Below are 26,877 nucleotides of genomic sequence, written 5' to 3'. Positions count from 1 at the left end.
ATGAAAACTTGATTTTCTAAAATTGGATTGACTCCAATAACTTCCCACTTATTGAAAATTAATTCAATTTTATTGCGGAAAGTTAAAGAATGTTTATTATAATTTTGAATTTTTTCTAAAAATGTGTACGTAAGGTAACATGTTGTATTATTGAAAAAAATATTGGTTTAGTAGTTGATTGAACTAAACAACAAAATCAGATCAGCGTCTTAGGTGAATAAAAAGAACTTAATCCTTAGGACTTAAATCTCTAATAAATAGGTGATTTAGTTATCCTGCGTGCTCTTTCAGGAATTTTTAACATTACTTTTGATCGAAAAATTATGCATCGGAATCTTAAGTTTTATTAGGATTAATCAATTCAGATTCGTCCCAGTATGGCCAATAATTATATCAAAATATATCAAAAATTATATATGGACATATTAGACCACTTTAGGCCATATATCTGCATAATTAACGTCTAATAATCTGATATGAATATAGATAGACACATTGGGCCATATCATTTAACGTTTTCATGGAAATTTTGAATCATAATTCTAGTTTTTGAGTCTTGAGTATCAAGTAGATTAAAAAGAGAATCGAAAAAAATAAATTGAATGCTTAAAAATGAAAGATAATAAATAACAGGTAAAGACTGTATCATTGGAAGGAACAAAAAAGGTTTAGGAAGAGTAAATAGGTGTACGTGTTGCGTTCTCATCCCATTTATCATCCTCTCTTCTGTGTAACAATATCGAAGGGTATTGAGTCGTACAGAAAAGCTCTCTTAGAGGAATCCGGATGGCATTTAAGTGAACCTAGAACAAGGCGATGTTGTGGTCCTGAATACTGTTACACACCACGGACTCCACTTGTAGTTACAAATCGGAAACCTCTAGTGCCAGACCTCTTGCCTATTAATTCATAAGCTTATCGGAAAGACTTACGCGCACGTACCATGTTTACAAATATATGCACACAGTTACATCATAAGCATTGTCGATATTGTCGACCGGTAAAGCATTAAATTGTATCATATTTACGATCTAGATAAATATGCTTCCACTATGTTGAATTGATGTACTATCCGAATAAATTTAATCACTGCATTCAATGATTAGATTTGTACCCAAGTCAAACTCTTCAATACTAATCAATGTTTTTATTCAAAACGATTTTAATAGAAAACGTTTTGTTACTATCTAAACTACTCATTTATTAAGGAATTGATCACCACTTCATCCACAAGCTTCAATCCCCTTTTATGATAAATTTAAGATTAATGATTTTTTGTCTTTTCCGAAATAACTACTAAGTTAATTTTATTTATGAACAAAAAATATTTAATTTCGTTTTAAGCGAGATATCTTATTTTTTTAATTTTTTTTCTTACCAGTTTCATGGTGATTTTTTTTTAAGTTCATGGAAGTGTATAAATATCTATTCGACTTAATTTTTTATATATTTCTCATTAGATTACAATAAAAAACCTTTTTTAAAAATTATCATTCAATTGATTTTATTTACCATATCAATAATATTTAGATCACGATTTACATTGCAATTTCTAAATTTTTGAGCAGTCATTCTACTCGTTATTGGTTGAATACAGTTGACAGCCTGTAACTTATTATTCATCGATTTTAAAAAAATTTTTTCACGGGTTATGTACACTCGAATCTCAAAAAATACTCTACTATAAACTAATTTTTTTCATTAATTTCTTAAACATTGCAAAGTAGTTACTCTTAAAATTTTTTTAATAATTAATGATGCCTTTGCCTGCTACAGTAATATAACATGAAATGGTGACTTTTTAAGTAGAACAACCCGACCCATTAATGGACACAATTAACCTGATTCTCCTACTTATTCAATACAATTTTAACAAATTAAAAAAAAAAATTTATAAATTAAAAAAGAAAAAAGTTGAATATTACAATTTTCGAAAAAAATATATCATCCTAGATTCTACTGAGTATAATTCAAATTATACAGGATATTTTTTCGGATTATATTCAGTGGAATCTTACGCGATATAACCAGAAAAATTACTTGGTCAAATCAGAGATTACACTGACTATAATACAAAAAAAAATAATTTAGTGTAATCTGAATTATATTTAATATTATCTGAAATTTTTTTTTTCACCACAGAAAACACTGAGTATAATATGGGAGGATATGCAATGTAATTTTGTTCTTTCCGTGTACTCCATATTTTTTAAATTATTATTTCGAGAGTTCTAAACTATTGAGGATACAATTAAAAGGGAGTAAAAATAAGAGAAAGAAAAAGAGAAGGCAAGCTTTTCATTAATTTTTAGATAAAGAAAAATTCAGATACTTCAACTAAAACTCGAACCCAGATCTTTCGATTACAAGCCAAAACTTTTGTCCAGTTTAGCTACTCACATCATCCGAATTCTTGAAGCAAAACATTCTAATGTTGAATGAAAATAATTATCTTTACACTTTATTAAAATAGTATAATTTATAATAAAATGAAATAATTTTTATTTATGGAAATAAGATGTTTTTTTTTTTTTTTTAATTTTATTCGTAAATGTAATCAGATTATTTATTAGATTAACATTTGTCCATCTTCAGTTCGAATTATCTTAGCATTGATCGTTTTGTTAGTGAAACTGACTTGTTGGAGTCTACCTTAAACTCCTACTTTATCTTTACTACAGTAAATCGAGAGCTGTGCCACAAGATCGTAATGTAGTGGCTTGCGACTGGTTCGTGTTCCTTATGCAGCCAATTTACAGTACCTAACCAATTTCCAAATAATACCGAGTGACTCACGAATTACAATTTCAAATCAGACGAAGTTTACAATTGTTTGTTGAATCTGAAATGAACAATTCAGCAACATCAAGTATAGCATTCCATCTATCAATATAAAAAAAAAAACATTATTCTATAGATGGAAATGAAATTTTTCATATTGTTTTAAAATAGAGTATGCATATACTTTATCAAGTGAAAGGTCTTATTAAATATTAAAATAACTAAATTTCAACATGAAGGACTTTTGTAAAAATAAAATTTTAAATTGATAAATTTAACCCGAAGATATAAATGTTCATCGAAATACAGGTGACATTTCAATGTGTACTGTTTTAAACTGTTGTAGTACGACTTTCATCATCTAACGGTTGTAAAAGATTTCAATCAAGACATTGACGTCAATACAGTTGAGACATATTAGAAGTTAGCGTTAGAATTAATTAATAAATTTTTTTTAATTTGCTATAAAGATTTTGAACCTTACACTGAAAAAAAAAAAAAAAATTCTTGACTAGAGTGTTAATTTTTTTGGCTCAAGAAAATATTAAGGAATATTGAAAATTTCTTAAATGAAATCAAATTTCTTGAGCCAGAAAAATTTCTTTTTGCTCTAAAATAACTTTTTTTTTCCTTAAAATTTTCTTGGTGCAAGAAATTTATTTTTTGTGTGTAAGTAACGGAAGTTTTGGGATCTACACAGAAAAAAAAAAATTAACTTAAATTACAAGAAAAATTCTTACACCAAGAAATAGTATATTACTGTCCTACGTATGTAAAATACTATTGAAGAGTATCATAGTCTTGAATCGAAACGAAAAATTCTTAAATCTCAAGTAAAATTTGCTTAAACCAAGAAAAATTTCTAGGTTTAAGAATTTTTTTACTTAAATCAAGAACATGAAGTTCTTCGAAACTATTTACTTGATTGAAGTAAATTTTTTTTTCTGCGTAAGAGAAATAGAGTAAATAGTTATAGAGATTTTCGCGTGATCGAGTTCCTACTATACTATTATTTCCTCCCATTTAAAAATAATTAGACATGTACGCAATTTAAGTCATCTGTTATTTAGCCTCAACGAAGCAATTTACGCAGCTCTCTTAAATTTTTGGGATGCCCGTACATCAATATCGACTTTTTACCGACTCATATACTGTTAAATTAGTGTCATTGGAAATCAATTGGGAATTCGCGAACAATACATTGGGGGCCTCCAGTGGTTACAGACCTTCGAATGATGAAAAATATGGCGAGATACTAAATGTAGAACAACTATTACGTACTCTGACTCTGTAATTGGCTAATGTTTTTTTTACAGTTGTCTCATTTTACCGCATTACAGATTTGTATACTGCCAAATTACTTTGAATGTACATTATCTATTTGGCACTAGACTAGTAGAACCTTCCTTTTATGGCCACAAATACTTTCATGTTCGAATAACCCAATTCGTAAGAGAATTACAATAATGAGCTAATAATTTATTAATCCAAAGATTAGACATTAAATAAGTTCATTTTTTGCTTGAGATTATGGTATTCATGAAAAAATTTTCGTATGCCTTGATCTGGTCATATATTGCCATGTCGGATTATGTATGAGAATAAAAAGATAATGTTTCATTATTTTTTGAAATCCGTACGTCAATTTTTATGTTTTATTAAACAAAAATTGGTTTAGTAGTTGATTAAACTAAAATTCAATATGAGATAACATCTAAGAGAGTCCTTTTTAAATATATTTACACAATAAAAACGTTGCGTCAAAAAATTTTGTGTTAAAAATTTTTGTATTAAATATTTAACACATTTATGTGTAAATTTAATATATATATATATATATATATTTTTTTTTTTTAGTTTCTTTAAAGTCGCATAAACTACTAAGGTCATGAGCGACTACGGTAGGGGGTAAACTTTTGGGATTGGAATTCGTATTATCTTTTTGGGCCCAGCAGAATAGTACACTTAAATATTTAAAATATTCATTGGTGTACGCCGGACTCGAACCCGGTCCAATACATTTTGGAAAGCAAGAGCCGGATCCGATGGGCTACTGCGCGCCTTAATTGAACATTTGTTGTGTTAAATTAACACAAAAAAGTGTTAAATATTTAACACAAAATTTTTTACTGTGTATTGATATAATATATATTGATATAATAAATATTAAAGACAAAAACAATTAATACAGTTAATAATAATATTAATTCGTACATGTTTTTTGATCTACGTCTTTATGGACAACTGATGTTAATTATGACCTCTAAGAGAGTAAAAAATGATGATGATTTTAGACATTAACACCTTAAACTTAACTCTCTTATAAGAAAACGATTCAGCGATTATATACACTTTCCATTGAAGATTGTCAATACTACTTTCGGTCGGAACATTGTAAATGAATATATATGACTATATCAGACTATATAAAATTTTCTAATATAATTAAATAGGAAGTATCAGTCCTCATCAGAAAACTTAATAACAGGCAAATACTAATAGTAAAAAAATTTTTTAAAATAATAATACTCAAGCGAACCAATCATAAAAGTAGGTCAGTTTAGATTATGAATACAATTTGTAACATCTCACCGATTATAATTGATAATATTCGATGGTTACGGGCATGTTAAAACTATATTCAACGCAACATTGTTTGTTTTACAGCTGTCGTTTAACAGAAGATGAACTTAATTAGTAAATATGGCAGTTATTAGTATAGCTCACCCTTCAAACGTAATTCCTAGTTTTTTAATTATGTTGCTCATTCGCAATAGCTCGGACAATAAGAAAAAATAATCTTTAATTCTACTACAGAGACTCCACAAGATTTTCTCTTGAAAATTTTCATGCTCATGGCAGCTCTATAAACTTTCACAGTTTTTACAATCGTATAAAACTTCAACCCATTCTACAAAATCAGTCGCTTCCTTTTCACCGTAAACTGTACTCGGAAAAAACTCATTCCCTTCAAACCACTTAGTAGCTTTGTTCCATTTTTCGCACACGACGATAAATTTAGTTGAGAAATTCAAGACCAAATACTACTTCGATCGATTATTGTACAGTATCTCTACTAGAGAATCTGAGATTTAATAACCTTAGCTCTTAAATTATCACTATAGCCTAAAAAGTCTAAAAAAATCAAATTAATTTGTATCAAACGTATTTTACTTATTTACAATAGAACAGTATATTTCCACAGAAAATTTTTGCTATCCTAGCAAAATAAAGAAAAATGCCTTAGGACTCTACAAGGAAGGATACGTATATTGAATGGCATGGAACGTATACTGATCATCACAAAACGTATTGTAATAATCAGAATACATACTTTGACCAAAACGAAACTCATTCAGTATAATCCTTGATAACCTGAGAGGAAAAATGTTTTTTCCCAGCTTCTAGTTTTCTGATATATTTTTGCAGCTTAAAATATTTTGATAATGGATTGATTATTAATTTTATCATTCTATTCATTTGAAAAATAATTTTTTTGTAGTTTCTTAATTATTGAGGTTACAAAATTTATTAAGGAAAATTATTTATCACTAATGATATCATAAACAAAAATTTGTAAAATTAAAATAATAAGTAGTCATTTAAAATGACAGTCCAAAAAATTTTCATCATTTATTACCATTCAAATGAAGTGGAATATATTATACTATGGCTTAAGTAGGCACTGTGCAAAATCTCTTTTATTACAATATTCTTCAATTTTTGAATACGCGGACTTTTAAGTGTCCTCTATACGAATAAATTTTTTTTAATAGTCCTTGCGGTGCAAATTTTCGAAATATTTGAGGTAAAAAACAAAATTACCAGAAAAAAACATCAAAACTTTTATTAATCAATTTTAATAAATTTTTTACAATCCTCGCTTCTACAAAAAAAGCGAGAATTGCAGTTAATCTTTAGGACAGAATAGCTTGTTTTCGTCGAAGAAGTGATACACGTTATATAGTTCAAGGTCTGATTGGGGCATGTTGAACTGAAACAAACCAACACATGTAATTATAATTATGATTAAATAATACCGAATGACAACCTACAGAATCCGCGAGGGCAGCAATCAAACATTTTAATAGTTCATTTGTCATTTACCAACTAATTTGGGCAATAGAGGGAAGAAAAGATGAAGGGAGTGGGAAGGCAAATCAGTGAGACGTTCCTTTCGTTCAAAAATTAAAGAAATAATTCGGAAAAAAACGATCTGGGTTCGATTCCCGAGGTTGAAATCGAACCTGGATTTTTAAAATATGAGCAAAAAGTTCTCTCAGTTAAACTGTCCGTAATTGCCTTCCAGTCATTAATTAAGACACACCGAGGACCGCCACCGTCCATCTTACGGCGAAGAGTTATTTGATTTGATCTTACACTCACTTCAGTATCGAATTTCCAGCAACTTGGAGTCAAAGAAACCCTTTGATTTGTCCAAACAAATGTTACACAATATAACATAGCATTGGGCAAATCAGTCTCATAATTGAGAAGCATAGTGTATTTTCTTTCAGTGTCTATAACTTGAACTCGCACACAATTAACATACAAATTGCCTCTACTGTTGGCGACTCTGGTTCTTTCTTCAGCGACTAATTTGTTCCAACCATCTTCGGCAAATTTAACCACATCAAAGTCATCGTTTTTTTAACTGTAATTCATATGAATCTTTTTTCTCTTCACAATTAGAATCATTCGTTGAAAATGACAAAGACAGGCTTAATGTCAAAATTAGCGATATCAAAAATAATTTACACATTTTTATTTATTATTGGTGACTTTTGAATGTTAGAACTAAAGCTCGAGAAGAAAAAACTCACACACTGAATGATCTTTAATGGAATATATTTATTTATAAAATTTTAAATATTAACATTGCTTCATATTTTATTTATCTTAGAAGAATTAATCATTTATATAATTAAGAGAATAAGAAAAATTTTATCTCTAGCGTATTTATATGATAAAATAAGATTTTAAATTACATTTTACATCATTAGAAAGATTATGACCTGAATTTGCACTTTTGCAATCTGTCATAAACTCGTTAGCAATAGTTAACTTATTATGACAAAGTTTCGAACTAGTTATATAAATATAAAATCTGTAATACTTACAATCTGAAACTGTAATTTTTCCAGTTTTCATCACGAAGCGCCATGTTACATTATATACTGTAATTTTTCTATTTTTCTTTTATCCGTGTAGAATAGAGCACTACCCAAGCGCTTCCGTACTATGAAGCGTGCAATTGAAGAATTATAATTAATCATTTATTCTTGTAGACAGCCTGATATGATCATTTAAAAAAATTTTTCCACCAGTTACTTAGTTTTGAAAGATTTTTTTGTGTCCCCCTCCCCTTCCTCTCTTTCTTTCCATCCTTAAATGAAAAAACTGAGATGACTAGATTTACTGAATAAAAAAGCCTGTACAAAAATGTTAACATTATATTAAAGTTATTTTCACATTTTCGATAAGATTCTGCATGCATCATAACACTAAAAATTCAAGTACATTATCGAGACGCTGAACGTGCTTTTTAGAAAAAGCTTCGCTAGTTTATAGAGAAATCGTCCGCAACGTTTTAAGTGAGGTGACTTTCCGGAGGGTGCTAAAGAAAGAAAGCAAAAGAATCGTCGGACGAGATAAAAAAAATCAAGAGACTAAAGGCTAAGATATTTTTTCGACTGTATGGCGCCTTAGTGCTGACTCGTAGACCGTAATTCTCCTTGAAAGGTTCTCTGTAGCTACATGATAAATACAAATTTATCAAGTTCCCATAAAAAATACTCCAACCTCGACGTGTTGCGTTTGGAAGCAGCATTAGCTTACCTGAAATTCAAAACTGACAAAAAAAGAAATAGCACTTTTATTTATGCAAACTTTTTAGAATTAAAAGTTTTACACGTTAAGCACTTTACCGTCGTTAGTCTTTTATAGAGTAACGATACAAAGAAGGTATTTAAAAAAGTTTATGGAAATCTTCAGCTCAGCGAACATTCATTTTGGACAATAGCGACTGATTTTCTGCACTGAATATTTTTGAATCAATGAGCAAAGTACGTTGACGCTAAAAAAAAAACACTCACAAAAAAACATTTATGTTATTATTCTTGCTAGCATTATATTGAGCATAAACAGGGCGTAGGATAAGCAGAATAAAACGAATATTTTTCCGAGTATATGCCTTAGAGTGTTTATTAATTAGGGAGGCTTTAACAGCAAGCAAATCAATGTGTATATTATTTTAATATTAAGATTCCATTGATAATAGTAAGCACTAGAAATTTTTTCAATTAGTATAATTGATAAATTAATTTTGATTTGAATTTAAAAACTCAGTTTCTGAATAACTTCAACTTCTGACAAAGTTGTAAAATAATCTTCCTATAAAACTTTGATAATTTTTGTCTTTATAATATTAAATTTATAATTTAATATATTTAATGATTAATAAATATACCCGTAAAAACAAAATTTTGATGTTCCTTGATCAGGCTATACACGAGTGGAAAATACTAATTTATTACAAAATTATTCAATTTTTCCATTTCTTCTAGAAATGTGTACGATATTTAAAATGTTTTATTGACCAAAAAAAGTTTTGATAATAGTTGGTTAAAATAAGAACCATCAGTATCAGATAAGCATTTTGAGGGTATAATAAAAATTTTTTTTCTTTTTTTTAGTTTTTATCTTGTTTTTACATCACTTATAATACCAGTTTTTATGATTCTATTTTACAACACTTAGTGCTATTTGTCCTTACGAGCGCTAATTCCTTTCAGTAATCTTCACATTTATTTCTCCAGATTTTTATGTTTGTCTTCCTTGATGTATGTGTTACGATTTTAGTAAAAATTATTATGAAAAACTACAATTGATCATCAAGTAGAAAAAACGATGTTTATTCCATAACTTAAGATCTCAAACTTAATTCTCTTATAAGGAGACGATTTAGCGACCAGGTGTCCTCTATCGGATATTTTCAACACTACCATTGGTCAAAAATTATACATAGGCACACATGACCATGAAAAACTATATATTTATTAATATGGCCAATTCTTATATCAGGCTCTCCATGGATATATAAAATTTTCTTATATGGTGATGTAAGGAAATATTAGACCATATCAGAAAATTTTTTCATTAGTATTTTTTATAGGTGTGGAATGTGAAGCTTCATTTTTTTAATCATGCTATTACTCATTACTCCAATAAAATTTTTTAAAATACTGTGATTTTGTAACTTTACTTATTATTATAATTTTCTAAACATATTATGTTTATAAAATTATATTAATGAATGAGGGTTTTATTAGATATTTACCTTATATTAACAACTAATATTTTTCAAACAATGTTACAAAATTGTTCCTATCCATAACTGGAAAACTAAATACAATTATTATTGAGCTACTCGGTTATAAATAAAGACACTTGTCGCTTTTTTAGACGTACAACGTTTCCAAAGCTCATTTAAGTGATAGAACACGAAAGTATATTTAAAATAATATTGGATTGACCTGGCAACCGATATCTTTTTATTAGCTCAATGACCCACTACTGAGAAAAAAAATAATATATTAGTATCATTGGTTATTGTTTCTTTTTATATATACCCGACGGTGGGTATTTTTGCCGATTCGAATTTATTTTTGTACTTATAATTTTGCTAGTTGATATTATTCCATTCTTAGATTGCATATTTTTTAGCAAGCCCTGATTAAAAATACTGAATGAAAAAAATTAAAAAAAAAAATGAAATGTAAATTCTTTTCAATTATTTTAATTCTTTTGTTCGTATATATAGATATACACTTTGCATGAAGTGACCGCTTCTCAATTCTTTTCAATCATTATTTTTAATCAGGAAGTGGATATTCTGACTAGTCAAGGCGTATATTTGACAAAATATCAAAAAAATGTATCAGAAAATTCACTATCTCGATACTTTTACTCTTTTGTCTCAGAAAAGTAGCTCAAGGTATTATTTTTTATGATCAACTTTCTTTTACATCCCTTGAGATTGTCAAGGTTTCATGACTTATCTAGTGCAGAACTACAGTCGCTACCATTTTTTCCCTGGTGTCAAATCAACTGGATTGAGATAACCTCTTTCTGACATTGTTATATACTCTTGTTTTTTAAGATTCTACTTGCTTCTGATATGACATAGATGTTTGTAGTTTTATAATATCAGTTTCTATAAAAGTGATACATCTTGTCATTATGTTTATGTAGAGACTTGAAACTTTTTAATATTTGCCCTGAAAATAAATTTAACAAAAAAGTAAAAACAGATATTTTTAACCTTCAACTAAGAGCATGAATATTAATATATTTTATTCAATAAAATTTACATTATACTTGATTAGACGAATTTCTGATGACACCGTTGACATGCTTAATTCAAGTACTGACATTGAAGGATAAGATGATGATCGAGTGATATTAAAGACTCTTCATGCTTCAAGATCAAATTAACACAGATTTCATTCATTATCATCAGAATAATCATAAGTGTGTTATCATTAAATCTATTTATATCATTATAATTAATTAATGAATTGAGAGCTGGAGCACTTAATAATTTTATTAATAATACGATGATGTAGTAAAGTAGAATTCTGTATTTTATAAAAAATAATTGTAAAAAAAAATTTCTCCAGTTAATGAGAAAAATGAATATGTTTACAGAGATCAAACAAAGCACGAAATTCTTCCGTACAACCGAGAATTAATAATTAAAAATAAAACAAGATTTTTAATTAAAACTTAATAGGGTCAAAGCAAATTTATAGTCTCGTATCATTTGTATCAAAGAGAGAGAAACTTTATGAATTAATTCGATTTCCAACGCTTAATCAAATCTTTTTCAAATTTATTGCATTTTAGAGACGGTGAAATTTTTGTACTCTCATTGTGATTTTTTTTTTTAGTTTTAATAGACATTAGCAATTGCTGACTTGCTAATGTCTATTATTGCTAAGTCTAATTCATCGAAACAAAAATATATAAAGTGAAGAATAGTGCTTTGCTCTTTCTTCATTTTGAGAATAATATTTTTGAGAAGTAGATAAAATATCACACGAAGTAATTTCAACGCTTGAAAATTCTTAGATTAAATTTAACGTTAACGCAGGGTACCATTAACTCAAGAATTATTAAGAATTGGAATCGTCTTGTAGGAATGTAAGATAGTATAATAAATTAGTAATAAATTACGTTGTATGAGTTGAAAGTTACGCATACTAGTCGGATTAAGAAACCGAAAAACCGATTTTAGACATCGACTTTATTGATAATTGAAAAACAATTCTTGATTGGTTATAATGCTTATTATATCTGTTGAATTAATCTAAATTTGATTAATATTGAAATTATTAATCGAATTATTAATTATTATTTGTGAAATACAAAAATGAATCAGAAAGAATATACGCAAATTTTTTTCTGCAAAAAAAAAATTGAAATGATATATTTTTCATTTTTGAAATAAAATGGAGTACACTTAAGTTTTATTAATGTTTGCAGAACTTTTAAATTGAGAACATTTAGGACTGTACTTTCAATACTTAACGGCTCGATTCATTTAATCCTCTCAAATAAATACAAATCTCTTGCTTAATTGATACATTTTATATAGATCTGAATAATACACTAATAGAAGAGTTGTTCAATACTCAATAAGCTTTATTGGCTACATAAATAATCTTCAACATTGAATGATTGAATAAATATTTTTTAGCTATTGATAAGTAGTTATAAATATATTCACTGTTGAAAAATAGTAATTCACTGTAAATAAATGTGTTCTTCTTACAAAAAATTATTTAATAAAATTGAACAAAAACAGTTATATTTAATAAATGAATAGATTGTTTTAAAATAAACGAATACTGTAAAAAAAGCTGAAGTAAAAATGGACTTAACAACGGTCTTTCGCGGTATTAAATCAGAGTAAAAATGAAGTAAATGGTGTAGATAATTTAATTCAGTTCAGTAAACAAAAATCAAAAAGTTCGCGAATTATAAAATTAAATATTTTTATTTAGTATATATTTGTTATTTTTCCTTAAAATTATCACAAAAAAAAATTTGGAAATTCCAAAAGTGCACGACTTATAATGCTCATTTAATTATGAAACATTAATAAATTAAGCAATGTGAAAAAAAGCTAAAATAGCACAATAATGCGCAAGCGCCTCTAATGGGATAAGTGTACCCAATATATACACAGATATAAAGTCTTCTAGTTTTTGTTTTATTTCAGTAATCATACATAAACGACGCTGAATTACCTAGCTATTCGCATTCAGTGACCTACAATTCTTTCAAAGAATTAAAAAAAAAAATTAACTCAATCAATAGATTTTTTCACAAGTTACAATGTTTTCAGAGTTTCATACATGATGGATAGGAAAATTTTTTGACCTATTTTGATTTTTTTTTCCGTTTCTATTGCACCAAATCAATTTTTGAAAAGTGTCAAATTAATCTCCATTAAATTGTCTTGACAATAGTATGCAAAATATCTTGATTCCGTAAACTAACAAGACCATAATAACATAAATAATTGCCGAAATGAGACGAAAAAAAATTGTTCGATTGTAAAGCACTCTCCGATGCTTCGCATCATGAGTCGTGCAAAATTTAGACAAAAAATTTTAATATTCATTCGTAAATTTTTTGTTTTTTTAAGAATTTTCATTAAGCTGAGAAATTTTTTTTCGAATTGGTTTCTTGTTAATAAAAGAAAAAAAATGTAATTTCTGAGTCATGTTAACTTATCGATTTTTCATGACTAAAAATAAGTGGCACCACAATCTCTAATTTTTTACAATCCGACGAAATTTTTAATTTCAGTAATTGACATGCATTTTTATTATTTATAATACCAAATATATAGGAATAAATAATGCAATAGTTATTTTCTTTGTAATTTATCCTGAGAATTGTCATTAGACGACTTGTGTTTCAAACCGTCGAAATTAATAATTTAAACCTTCTGCTCGCCGAGGTTTTATGCAGAGAAAATCAAATCAGAATAATGTGTTTTCTAGATAAATTTATATACATCTTTTGTGAATATATGTATCTATAAATAATGAGTATATTCCCAATTTTTTTCATTTCAAACAAAATTTAATTTTAGGTGAAATAAAATTTTTTTTTGGAAATAATAATTTTTATTCTATGAAATAGATAATTTCTTTCAAGAAAACATAGTTGTTAGTCATCTACAGGTTTTTAAAATTTGTTAATTAATTTTTTAATACTCGTGGTGATTAATTTAGTAAAAGTATACAAAAAAAATTTCTAAACCTGGAAAAATATTTTAACATTGAAAATAATTTCAATCGCCGATGACGGTTTAATTTAACGTACGTATCGTTGTTGAAATTTAATAAGGAAAATGTTAACACCTACACCGGCTTGATTTATACCGTTTTTTAAGTGTAATTAAAAAATTGTTCTAACAGTGTACAAATATTAACTTTAAAAAAATATTAAGGTTTTTTTGACGATAAATCTATCAAAGTTTGCTCCAGAATTTTTATAACTCTTAATATTGACAGTAATAAACCACTGTCTTCTCGAATATATTTAGCCTTTCAACTTTTTATAAGTAGTGACCACGAAAAGTCTCTTGAGTATTCGTCGTTATATACTTTCAGCATGAAGGGCAATAATCCACAGGGAATAAGCCGAGTCTTTTCCCAAAAGAATGTACCCATGACTATGGGTATACACATCAAATGATACAGGCAATGCGGTACGTCCGTTTCTCTAAGTTCGAGGTTTTAGTAAGCCATTGCAATTGTTAAATTTAGAAAGCATCTGAGGTTCCGTACTATTCACTACACGTATACAACTGTTAGTTAAAGGCTGAAAGTTGACAATACCTCGAAGACTTTATTTCTTGTTTCACAACTTCAATAACTGCTTTCATTTTGTGATTTTCATTCTCTCGACTCTATTTTTTTTTCTATTACTTTAGTTTAAAAACTTTTCCTTTTAAACAATTGCCATTAACAATACACTAAACCGATCATACATCACGAACGCAATTTGGTAACTACTGTCGGACTTATTTCGGAGATATGACTCTATGTTGTTATAGCAGCACTTGGTTTTGCTACATAGCCTGTAACTGGAGTTTATATTATAAAACAAAGAAGTTTAAGAACAATACAATAAGATGAACTGCAAATTAACTGCTTGAAGACTTCAAATTAGTGTTACGTGATCAATCGATATCTTTTCACAGTGCACGGACCGTTTCAAAAAGTTTCTATCATAAATACAAAAGTAAAAGAGTTATAAGTTTATTTGTCGAGTTCTACGAAAAAAAATAATATACACAACAATTTAATTGTTCAACTTTATATTTTATTTTTACTTCATTTAATTCATTTCATGTCTTTTATTGAATTTTTTTGTTGAAATTATAACTATTACCAATAGCCATTTTTAATAATAGTGCACTGAAAATTTTTTTTTTTTTTTTTTTATTTGTTTAAAGTCGCATAAACTACTATGGTCATGAGCGACTACGGTGAGGGGTAAACTTTTGAGATTGGAACTCGTTTTATTTTTTTGGACTTACTTGAACTTACTCATTGATGTACGCCGGACTCGAACCCGGCCCAATGAATTTTGAAAAGCAAGGGTCGGATCCAATAGGCTACTGCGCGCCCTAAAAAAATATTAATTGATTCAAAAACAGCTTTTTTTTCCAAAATTTGGTTCTCTTCATTCAAGAATTTTAATTTTCAATCAAGCACTATTATTTGTACAGAAACCTATACAAAAACTTGATATTTTATTTCATTTTTCCATTACATAAGCCCAACAGCCCAAAGGGCCAATAACAGGGTTACTTTAATTTTTACAATGTTGAAAATTTTGACAGTGTGTGAACTTAAGTTAATTTATGGCTCTATACAAACCGAAGCTTAATATTTGAATAATTATAATTAAAAATAGCTTAATAACTAAAAAAGAAAATAGAGATGATTATAAATTACAACTATATATGCAGAATTACATTTTTAGTTTTATTTGTTATTAACTAGGACTAGGAGTGCTTAAAGTAGATATATTATCAACAGTTAAGTATTAATATTACGCAATTTCAGAATTAGTGACACAAGAGTGTTAGGATGATATTAGTCTATACGGAAAGAAAATTATGGGAACTTTTCCTATACCATTATGGGAATGGTTCCCATAATGCTATAGGAATGATTCCTATCCTATTATAGGAATGATTCCTATACTATTATAGGAATCATTCCTATACTATTATAGGAATGGTTTCTATAATTTATGGGAATAGTTCCTATATCATTATGGGAACTATTCCCAGAATGGTATAGGAAAAATTCCTAGAATATTATAGGAAGAAACATTTCTTTTTAATTTCTCTCATTTTCTTAGGCACACAAATTATTGAATGTCTATTATTATTATTATTAAAATTATTATTAGTATTATTAACATTTTCGTAAATATAAGCTCATTCTAATTTTATACTCATCGAGACCTTTCATTTGAATACCCACTTGCCTTTTTCATATATTTAATATGTTTCATAAATATTATATATATATATATAAGATATATAAAAAAATTTATGTGGGTACTAAAACGAAAGGTCTCGATGAGTATAAAATTAGAATGAGCTTATATTTACGAAAATGTTAATTATTGAGGAATGCCCATTGCATATTGTTAACTAATGATGTTTTTAACTATACGAGCTCATTCCTAAAATTTCTAAATTTAAGACGCGAGTCCAGGACAACGTCTGTCGGGTCTGCTAGTAATAAAAATAAAAAATAATAATAATAATAATAAACATATAATAATTTGTGTGCATCAGAAAATGAAAGAAATTTAAGAGAAATGTTTTTTCCTATGATATTCTAGGAATTTTTCCTATACCATTATGAGAATAGTTCCCATAATCATATAGGAACTATCTCCATAATATTATGGGAAATATTCCCATAATGATATAGGAACCATTACTATATCATTATAAGAATTTTTCCCATAATGATATAGGAACCATTACTATATCATTATAGGAATATCTCCTATAATATTATAGGAATAGTTCCTATAATAGTATAGGAATCATTCCTATAATTATAGATACCATTCCTATACCATTATGGGAACCATTCCCATCGTTATAGGAAATGTTTCCATAATTTTGGGAAAATTTCCTATAATTATGGGAACAGTTCCCATAATTCATGGGAACAGTTCCTATAATTACCTGGGAACTGTTCCCATAAAATTATAGGAATAGTTCCCATATTTTTCTTTCCGTGTACTAACAAGACATGGAATTTTGCTCCAAATTATGCATATGTTGCTTAAAAATATACGTGTACCTACTAATTATCATGATACTAAGATTTAGTACAGTCGTAGTTTGAGCCAGAAGTTAGCTGACACTTACCATTTTTTTAATAAAATATCTTGTACGAAGAAATAAATGAGAATACCTTGTTATTTAGAAAAAAAAAAAAAAAACTGGCGGATGTTGGCTAACCTCTAGCTCACAATTAAAGTACCGAGCTCAACATGACATGAACATAACATTAATTTTGACTTTATTGACATTTTTCATGGCCGTTAAAATTGATAAAAAGTAAAATATTAATTGGTGCAATAATAAATGTTGTTTATTATTATTTTTACTATATCAATTACACGGAAAAAATCATGAATGAAAATCATGTTGCTATCACAGGAATGTATCATGTGGCAGTCTCTAGTTTTTTCCGTGTAATTGTTGGCAATAATTAATTAATGAATTTCAACATGTCTTCGACATTTAATATTGCCCAAAACAGCGAATTTCTCTCAGGACTAAATTCGTGAGTAAAACTGTCAAATACGTCTTTTTCTGTAGTTTTTTTCGATTTTGAACAAATAAAATAATGAATAAACTTCTTAGAAGCTGTAAGAAGTAATTTATCTTGTTTAAATTAAAATGGGTTCTATTAACCAAAATATAAGATAGTTACTAAATCCAGAACGAGATGGTTTGTCTTGAGAGAAAAATTTGCGGTACAACAATGATGCAGCGCCCCGAGCTAATGGTGTGTCGCATATAAAATCGGCGAGAGCCGTATAATAGTATGGTAGTAATTAAAGCTATACTCGAGGGCAGTAATGTGATTAAACTCAAGGGCTTCAGTTAACTACCTTTGAACCTTAACGTATTTCTCAGTTAACGTATTATTCGTTATATATAAACCAACGATTTCACTCACACAAACCCCTTTTAACTTAAGCCAACAATGAAAAGTGAAATGTTCAAATTATCTTTTATAAACGTCGTCTTTGACATTTAGCTCGGCAACGAAAGCCTACACAAGTCGTCTTTTATATGTCTACCCATCATCAAATCTCCGACAACTTACTCAAGTTACATTTGCAAAGTGGATAAATCTATAAATCGTATTACACAGCTGGGACACTGACCTAAAATACATTCATTTGAGCATATTATGTAATAGGGTCTCGGTTATTTCTTACAGTTAGTTCAGTACATTTGTCTAATCTGAAAAATAATTAACTCGATTCAAGACAAAAACTTTTCTAGAATCAAGAAAATCATTTTTAAGAGTTTTATTGCCTTGAATCAAGACAAAAAGTTTTTGAATTAAGTAAAATTCACTTAGCCATTCACTAATTTAATAAGAACGACGCTACTTTTTTAGTAAATTTCATACGAAAAAAAATGTCGCTCTTAGAGCAATACTGTATTGTTATAGTAGCTATCCCCACTTAGCCATCTGTTTGATTGTTACTAGAGCCATCTACACTGTCGCTCTGACAGCAATACGTTAGATAGCTAAAATAGCTATACTCGATCGCTAGGAGAACCATATGGGATTGCTGTGGAGGCTGAACGCCTCGCTGTTGTCTCGGATTTCCCGCGCAGTCTTGTGTGTTGACATATTTTATAACCTCTAAAATATTTGTTTTGCTTATCATGAATTCACTGATCCCTGATTAAAAAAAAAAGATTTGAAACAATTCGAAATGACTCAAAGCAATTAAAAACGATATAGATATAAATTTTGCATGGGTTGAATCGTTTTGAATCTGTTTTTTTTTTTAATAAGGGATGACCCAATGAATATTTATCATTATAATCTGAATGAAACATTATTAAATTCAAAGATTATAATATAAATAGGCATTATAAATATAGTTAAATTGAATTTATCTAAAAAAATTTTTTAAATTAAAGTGCAATATATCAGAACTCAAAACTACTGTTTATTCAAAAACTTTTTTTTTACAAAGTGATAAATTAGATTATTGATTAATATAGATTTATTTATCATTTATCAACTAATGAATTAATTTTATAATTAAAAATAAGTAATAAATTAGTAGATTGTTTATTTTTGTAATTTAAAAAAAATTTTAACTTAGGTAAAAAAAAATCATAAAAATTGCATTAAAATTTTTTTCAAGTTTTAAGCATTTTTCGTTTCGTAAATTATTTATTGCTCTTTAGAAAATTGTCAATCGATGTAATTATAATTATTTAAATATTGTTATTGAAATATTCAATATTGGTATGTGTGTAGATGGTTATATTAAAGGGCACCGTTGAATAATGTAGTATAGCTCTCCTAGGCGTCCAAAGTATTGCTACCAGAGCCATGCAATATTGCTAGGAATACTACTGTAGGAATACATATTGCTATAGTAGCAATCTACGAGTAGCTATCCAGTAGATGGCTCCAGTAGTAATATTTTTCCTACGTGTAGAAATGAGAAAACTTGAGAATATTTAGGATAAATTTTATCTATAAAATATTCTTAAGTCTTTATTAAAATTCTAAAGCAGGATCGAAATTTTTACAGGCGTGCTAATTTCTATTTACAAATCAATTTCAAATTTGGATTGATCTCAAAACTAATTCATATTTGTGTCAAAATATGAATTTCAATCTTAAATTAATTTTAAATCATAATTTTTCTTGCACGGGAATTGATCGATTTTATATTACCATATCTCTTGTGTTACAAACTGAAATAACTTATTTTAATTTAAATATTTTAATTTCATGTTTCTGTTAATGATAATACACTTTCTACTTGGCAGACATGCAAATGTGACGACTATCGAGAATGAAGGTACTATTGTCTCGTACAATTAGCAAACTAGTTGTTATCCAGAAGTCAAACAGATGCAACTTGTAATAAACATTTAAACCAGACTACTGAGATTCTTGGCTTACGTTTTCGTTCATTTAATATCAAGACCATCATTATTTTGTGTTCTTTGTTTTACTTTCATTTGCATAAACAATATTTTTGTAGCTTATAATCATAATTAAAACTTACTCAACAGACCCATCATAATTTGTATTCTATAAAAACTACGGCATGACATCGTACTTGAAAATATAATGAAAATTTAATAATGCAATTCTTGAGTTAAAAATAAATATAATTTCTGGAGTAATCAAAAATTTTTATTTGAAAGATTCTTAATGGTTTTCTTGATAAGTATTCTTCAAATTTAAATTTACTTTTTTATTATTCACTATTTAAACCCTGTGATGAAAAATTGTTTTTTAAAAAAATTATATTTATTTATATTTATATTTATAAGAATCTCATCAAAGTATTTTATCAACAAAATAAATATCTTATTCATGGTGTGTAATGCCAGTAATATATAGTTAAGTGACGACGGAGATTCCTACCACATCATATATGAAGTCAAGTTTGCGTTAGGGGTCGGATGATGATGTCGACGGCTCGAGAGACCTTGAATTATTCATCAGTCCATTCGCAGAAGCGAGATAGGTAAATACCAAGTAGCTTAAAAGTACATCTCGTAATACGAAGACTTGTTTCCTCATTTTTTTAAATATTTTTTAGTAAGGTATATTTTTTTTCAACTCAGGTTTACAAAGATACAAATTATCGTCTTTTGTTTCATCACTAACTAATAGCACAAAAATGTCGATGGAAATGTTAACAAGAAGTGAACAAATGATTAATAGAATTCTTATGAACCCATCATTATCTTCCTACTTTTTTTTCGATTCTCGTACTTTGAATGATGATCACAAAAAATACGCTCTATTACATCGATTTCACCCTCTCAAAGGCTATTACTATTAATCTTTCTACTATAATTTTTTCCTGACGACGTAACTAAAAAATTCTGACAACAGGCTGAGTATTTTTATGACTGCGAATAATAAATTTAACATTACTTAGGGAAAAATTTTTTTGATTGGCCATATCAGGCTATGTATACATTTATTATTTTATGGATTTTTTTTTTCTGAGAATGCGTGCATCAATTAATCCGTCTCATTAAGCAAAAAGTAGTTCAATCGAAGATTTACAATAATATGTAGTTTGATATGACCAGTTTTCATATCAGGTCATATATGGGTGCATTAGGTCATATCAGAAAATTTTTCACTTCCCGTTAGAAAAATTGAAAAATTTAAAAAAAATAGGGAAGTTATTGGTTTCGCCCCGATTTTCGAAAGAAAAAGTTGTCGAAAAGATGTTTTTTTTTTTTTTTTAATAACTTTTGAGCTGTTAAGCCAATCGTCCTCGAAACCTAATCAGCTCTTAACCTCCAAAAATCACGATGAATGCCGTTTAGCAGACCAAAATTGGTTCATCCGTTAGTGAGATATCGTAGTCAAAAGATTTCGAAAAAAATTTTTTTTCGAATCTTTAATAATAACTCCGGGATTTCTTAACTAATCGATTTTTCACCTTGTACAATGTGTTTAAAGCTAAAAAAAAATGTGTCGGGTGCCGTGTCACAAATTAAAATCTATCAAGATGTTCAAAAGGCATAGTTTTTCAAAAATTGAAGTGATTATGCTCTTACTAGTAATTTTCAAATTTTTTTTTATGTAACTTCAAAATTTCTTCTCAGATCGTTCAGTGAATAAAAAACAATCTTTTTTCGCTCAAAAAACTGCATCGATTGCTGCAAGCCGGAATCAGTGGATTTGTTCGAGAGAATTTGAATATTTTTTAATTCCAAAAAAGCGTTTTTTTTTACATAACCAAAATTTTATATTAAATTATTTGGTAAGTAATAAAAGTAACTATTAGATTTTTGAGCTCGAAAAAGTAGAGCAGTTGTGTTTTTGGACTCGAAGAGCTCAAAAATTCAGAATAAATAATTTCTCGAGTGTATTGGACTCGTACATAGCGGGAAGTTTCAGGGATATCCTGCAGGGTCAATTGTTTTCCAGATTTTTTTATGGATAATTGCTTAAAATAACTGGATTGTTAACTCTTTTAAATGTGCCTTCTTAATGAGATCTACTGATAATTTCGGATCACTTTTAAGGATCATAAATTTCTCGATTTGAGATGGTAATAAAACAAAGCTTAATTTTTTTCCTACATTTATTCTATGCACAAGCTTTTACATATACTATACCATACTAATAAAATTTCCAATTGTGGTCATATATTATCTGCTTATATAAGCTTTAGCCACGGAAAGTCTACTTTGTAACATGCTTCTGAAATCGGATAACCATTTCTCGATCTCATGCTCGTGGGATTACAACTTTCTGAATAGATAATTCTGTCCATTTTTTTTTCCTTCGTAATAAAATCCATGAAAAGTTTATCTACAATATGTTGGCCACTTGCGGATCGAATCTCAACGGCGTGTCTACAAAAATTATCTGATCATATTTACGTCACATTTATTACAGACCGTTTATAAAATGTAGGAAAATGAAAAAACAATTTATTCAACCTTAATATTTTATCACTTTTCATAAAATTCATCATTTTATTTCTTATCATAATAATTATGAGTGAAATTTAAATTATACCAAGAAAAACTGCTTTAAATTTACCAATTTCTTGCCATTATATTATTATATTTTTCAGCTACTTATGTATTGAGTAGTAAAGACATTAACATAAAAAATGTATGTAATTTATTATAATTAATAATTCATACAAAGTAGATTTGATAACTTATTCAATTAACGATTATATTCCCGGCTCATTTCTAAATCAGGCGACGACGCAGTATTTGTTCATTTAAATATAGGTTGTCAGAAACAAAAACAAATCGTAAAAATTTTTAATTTCAATTATAATATAACTTGAAAAATTTTGTATCATGCTCTATAGAGGAAGCATATCGCTATTTTCGTTAAATTGAATGGATTTAATGAAATGAAAGGCATTAATTTTACAGTTCATCCAAAAAATCAATATTGAATGAAACCCAACCTAATTTATCGTACAATTATTAAAGTAGGAATGCTGGTTTTATGATGTAGATTCGACTCATGTTTATTTTAATTATTGATTACACTGTCATGCAATTAACCATCTATTAGCTTTAACTTGTGGAATTATTTCTCCCGGTGATCCCGTTTGCGATGCACACATACCATAATTATATCGATCAACAGATTGCTACACATGTGTTTTAATAAATAGATATAACAGTGCATCATAAATCATCAGAAATAAATTAATTGAAATTTATTAACTCGTTATCACATTAAGTGATAATATTGTTGACAGAATTCATGAATCCCACAAGATGGATCTGATTTAAAGGGATGAAAAATTTATGTTATTACTTAGATTGAAACCCTCTTACGGAAATCAATGATACATTTGGATATCAAGAAAAGGAACTGATAAGCAAATAAATGTTGAGAGCATTTGGCTTATCGAGTACGCCGAAAAAGAACATGAAAAGTGGAGGAAAAAATGTTGAATGAAATTTCAAAAGCGCTTATATAATATCCTTAAAGAGCAAAGGCATTACGTATAAGTTGTAAGACGATGTTATATTACTGATTGCCGATATTCTTTATGAGAATATTCTGATAACTCAAATTTACTTTTTACGTTAGTGCACACAGAGAGAATTAGATAGTAAAAATGATCGTACAATTATTATAGAATTTTTTCAATTTAACTCGATAGAAATGAACTTTACTTAAATTTTTAAATCAATGATCTGAATTAAAGTATCTACCTACCTTACAGTAAAATTAATAATTCTTAGTATTAATAAGAGCTCATAAATTTTATTGTATTAAATATTTGTAAATATCATTAACATGTACAAAAGTTATTATCTAATATTAATATTTTTTTAAATTTTATCTAATTATTAATTAGGTTGTGAAAATCTTAAACTACGCGGCAAGGGCCAAATCTCAACCAAGCTGATTTCTAAGACCACCTTGGGATTCGAACCCACGCCTGTCCGATGAGTCAGTCCAAGTGCTCTATAGGCCATGCGCCTTAGACCACTCAGCTAACGCCATCGGTTAATACTAATATTTTTTATCAGAATTCACTCATAATATTATCAACTTTATTATCTCCAAAAAGATATTTATAATTTAAATAATTAAGAGATGGTAACAATTACCATCAGAAAGTATAATAGTTACCATCTAAACTAATCAAAATGTCATAAAAATCATTAACCTCAATAGTAACCGTTACTATTTCCAATACTAACTACTATACAATTTAAATGAAAAATATTAGGATACTTTATTATCGAAACTTCTATTAAATGATTATTACTTCTACACTGATAAGAAAGTTAACTTAAAGTAATCAAGAAAAAAAATCTTTAACGAAGAAAATTATTTTAATTAAAGAATTTGATGATCTTGAAGAAATGACAAAAATTCTTGAGCTACTACATTTTTTTTTATTAGAGTAAATTTTTCTTAACAATTTTTTGATAGCCTCAATAATTTTCCAATAGCCAAAATCGCAATGATAAATATAAAATTGTGTCTTAATGATGACCGCATTCTTTACTATTATAAAAGTATCTCGTTATGAAATAACTATTGAACGATTACAACCATAATAAAAAGTACAGTTTTTACAAAAAAAAAAAAACTTAATGATGTCAAATATTCTTACAATAAAACAGTTTATTCTGTAAAAATTTCATTCGATTTCGAAATTAAACAGCTACAGTTACTATAAATCTTTCAATTAAATTTATTTCGAACTATTACTTGAATGCTTAACATTATTAAAGTGAATTAAAAATACAGTAGAATTTAATAGCGCAAATTATACGCAAAAAGTTATGAATCTTTTTATAAAATACACATAACCATCTAACCACCTCAATAAAATACTCTCTTAGTAGGAAATCCAACATAGGAACCACTTAAGGCTCACTTTTACGTTTATATATATTCATGCGACATATGAGATGTTTTCTTCATGTAAGCTCTGATTATACTAGAGATAATCTGATGAAAAAAAAAAAGTAATAATATTTTCAGGATTAAATCACATACTCATCATTTAAAAGATAAAAGAGGTGTTGAAATATTAAAAAAAATTCTCTTTAATGTAAAAAATAATCAGAAATCATTAAATAAAGCCTTTCATTTTGTTAGTTGAATTATTACAGATCGGTATAAATTTTTTGACAAATGAGCTTACTTAATTTCAGACAATTTACTACATAGAAAAAAATTTCTGGGAAAATTTAGGATATAATTATTGTAAAGTTGTACGATACATTGATTGCTATTAATTGTCAAATATTTTAGAAGAAAATTTACTATTTATTTACGAAATTTTACAATTTACTATCGTAATTTCACCAAATAATTATTGTATTAAATTCGATTAGAAAAAATACGATATCACTGCTGTAAAAAGTAAGAGATAAAAATTTCCAATGTTGCATCTGTTCACAGAAAAAAAAATCAAAAAAACGGTTGACCTTGAAGGCCATCCCTGCAACTTCCTACTAATTCCATACTAATTCCATATTTAGAAGTATAGTCCACCGTTACTATTTTATTTAATAAAAATTACGATAGTAAAAATTCCTTCAATTTTCTTTCCATGTATTTAATTGACAAAGAAGGCATATTATTTCTTTTTTAACTCGCTGTGAATACCCGCTTTGTTAAATAATTTTTAATAGTACAGTTATTTGTTAATATAAATAATATAAATTAGTATTATAAACTAAAATAACTCATTATTCTAACGTTATACTATGTATATCTTTTTGAGTACAACAAAACAAAACGACAAGCTTTCACCGTGCGTTGAATTTAATAATACAAAGTTTTAACCCAGGACCCTCATTAACTGTTTGCGGTATAAAGTTAAAATTTAACCTCAGCATTTCATTCAATGCTAATTTAAATTTTCAGCTTACCAGAAATCGCTAATTGTCAGGGAATTATTATTTACACCAAAACCAGGGGATTTAATGAATAGCCCACTCAACCGATGTCATTTGATAACTAACTCTATATTTAGTGATGCCTTTTATTATATTTAATTGCATCAACTATGTTTATAAGCATGCAACTAATGAATGTTTTTTCAATATCCGCTGCAACAAACGCAATTTAATTATTGTCATTTCTTTCCTCCTCTTTCCGCGATTCTTTGCTAACTAAAATTAGTGATAATATCATTATTTTTTTCATTAAAAAGAAATTATGAAATTTGCAATAATAATTTTCATATAAATATTAAACTATTTCATAGTACGGTACTTGAATTATTTTCAGGCATTCAATTTAATTTTTCTAATTCATTTTTTAACTTTAAATGGATAAAATTTTATTATGAATCTTCAATTCCTAAAAATTCATTATGTTCATTTATTTTACAAACTCGTTTTTACAATATTATTAAAAAATTTCATTTAAACGTACAACTTGATTTACATATTAATTGCCACAGGAAAAGATGCTAGAAGTTCTATAATTACATACAGACTTTATCTTCTTCCTCTTGACATTTTTTCCTTTTTTTGTTCTGTTATTTTTTTTTTTTGTTTTTCTTACTTGCGAATAGTTTTTATATTAATACAATGCCAGTAATCATTTTCAACATTTAAGTATGCAGTATGGTTTTAACTTATTCTATGAATATGTATTAAGATAAATCATGACACAGATTCTGATACAATACAAGATTCAAAAAACACCCTCTAATGCGTCGGTAAGGAGCTGCTTATATCTTTCAATTATTCAATTTACATTAAGATAA

At 27.7% G+C, this 26,877-nt stretch overlaps 1 protein-coding gene across 4 annotated transcripts in view; it reads left to right on the top strand.

The window, feature by feature from the left end:
* LOC141531489 (glutamate receptor ionotropic, kainate 2) overlaps positions 1 to 26,877 on the top strand; it is a 121,739-nt gene that overhangs the window by 4,153 nt on the left and 90,709 nt on the right. The gene's annotated exons all lie outside the window — the stretch shown is intronic.

The sequence above is a fragment of the Cotesia typhae genome, unplaced genomic scaffold (assembly GCF_013202065.1).
Source record: "Cotesia typhae breed Kobodo isofemale line unplaced genomic scaffold, CoteBio_Ctyphae contig_5, whole genome shotgun sequence".
Lineage (NCBI taxonomy): Eukaryota > Metazoa > Arthropoda > Insecta > Hymenoptera > Braconidae > Cotesia > Cotesia typhae.
This window is presented reverse-complemented; position numbering and strand designations above follow the sequence as displayed.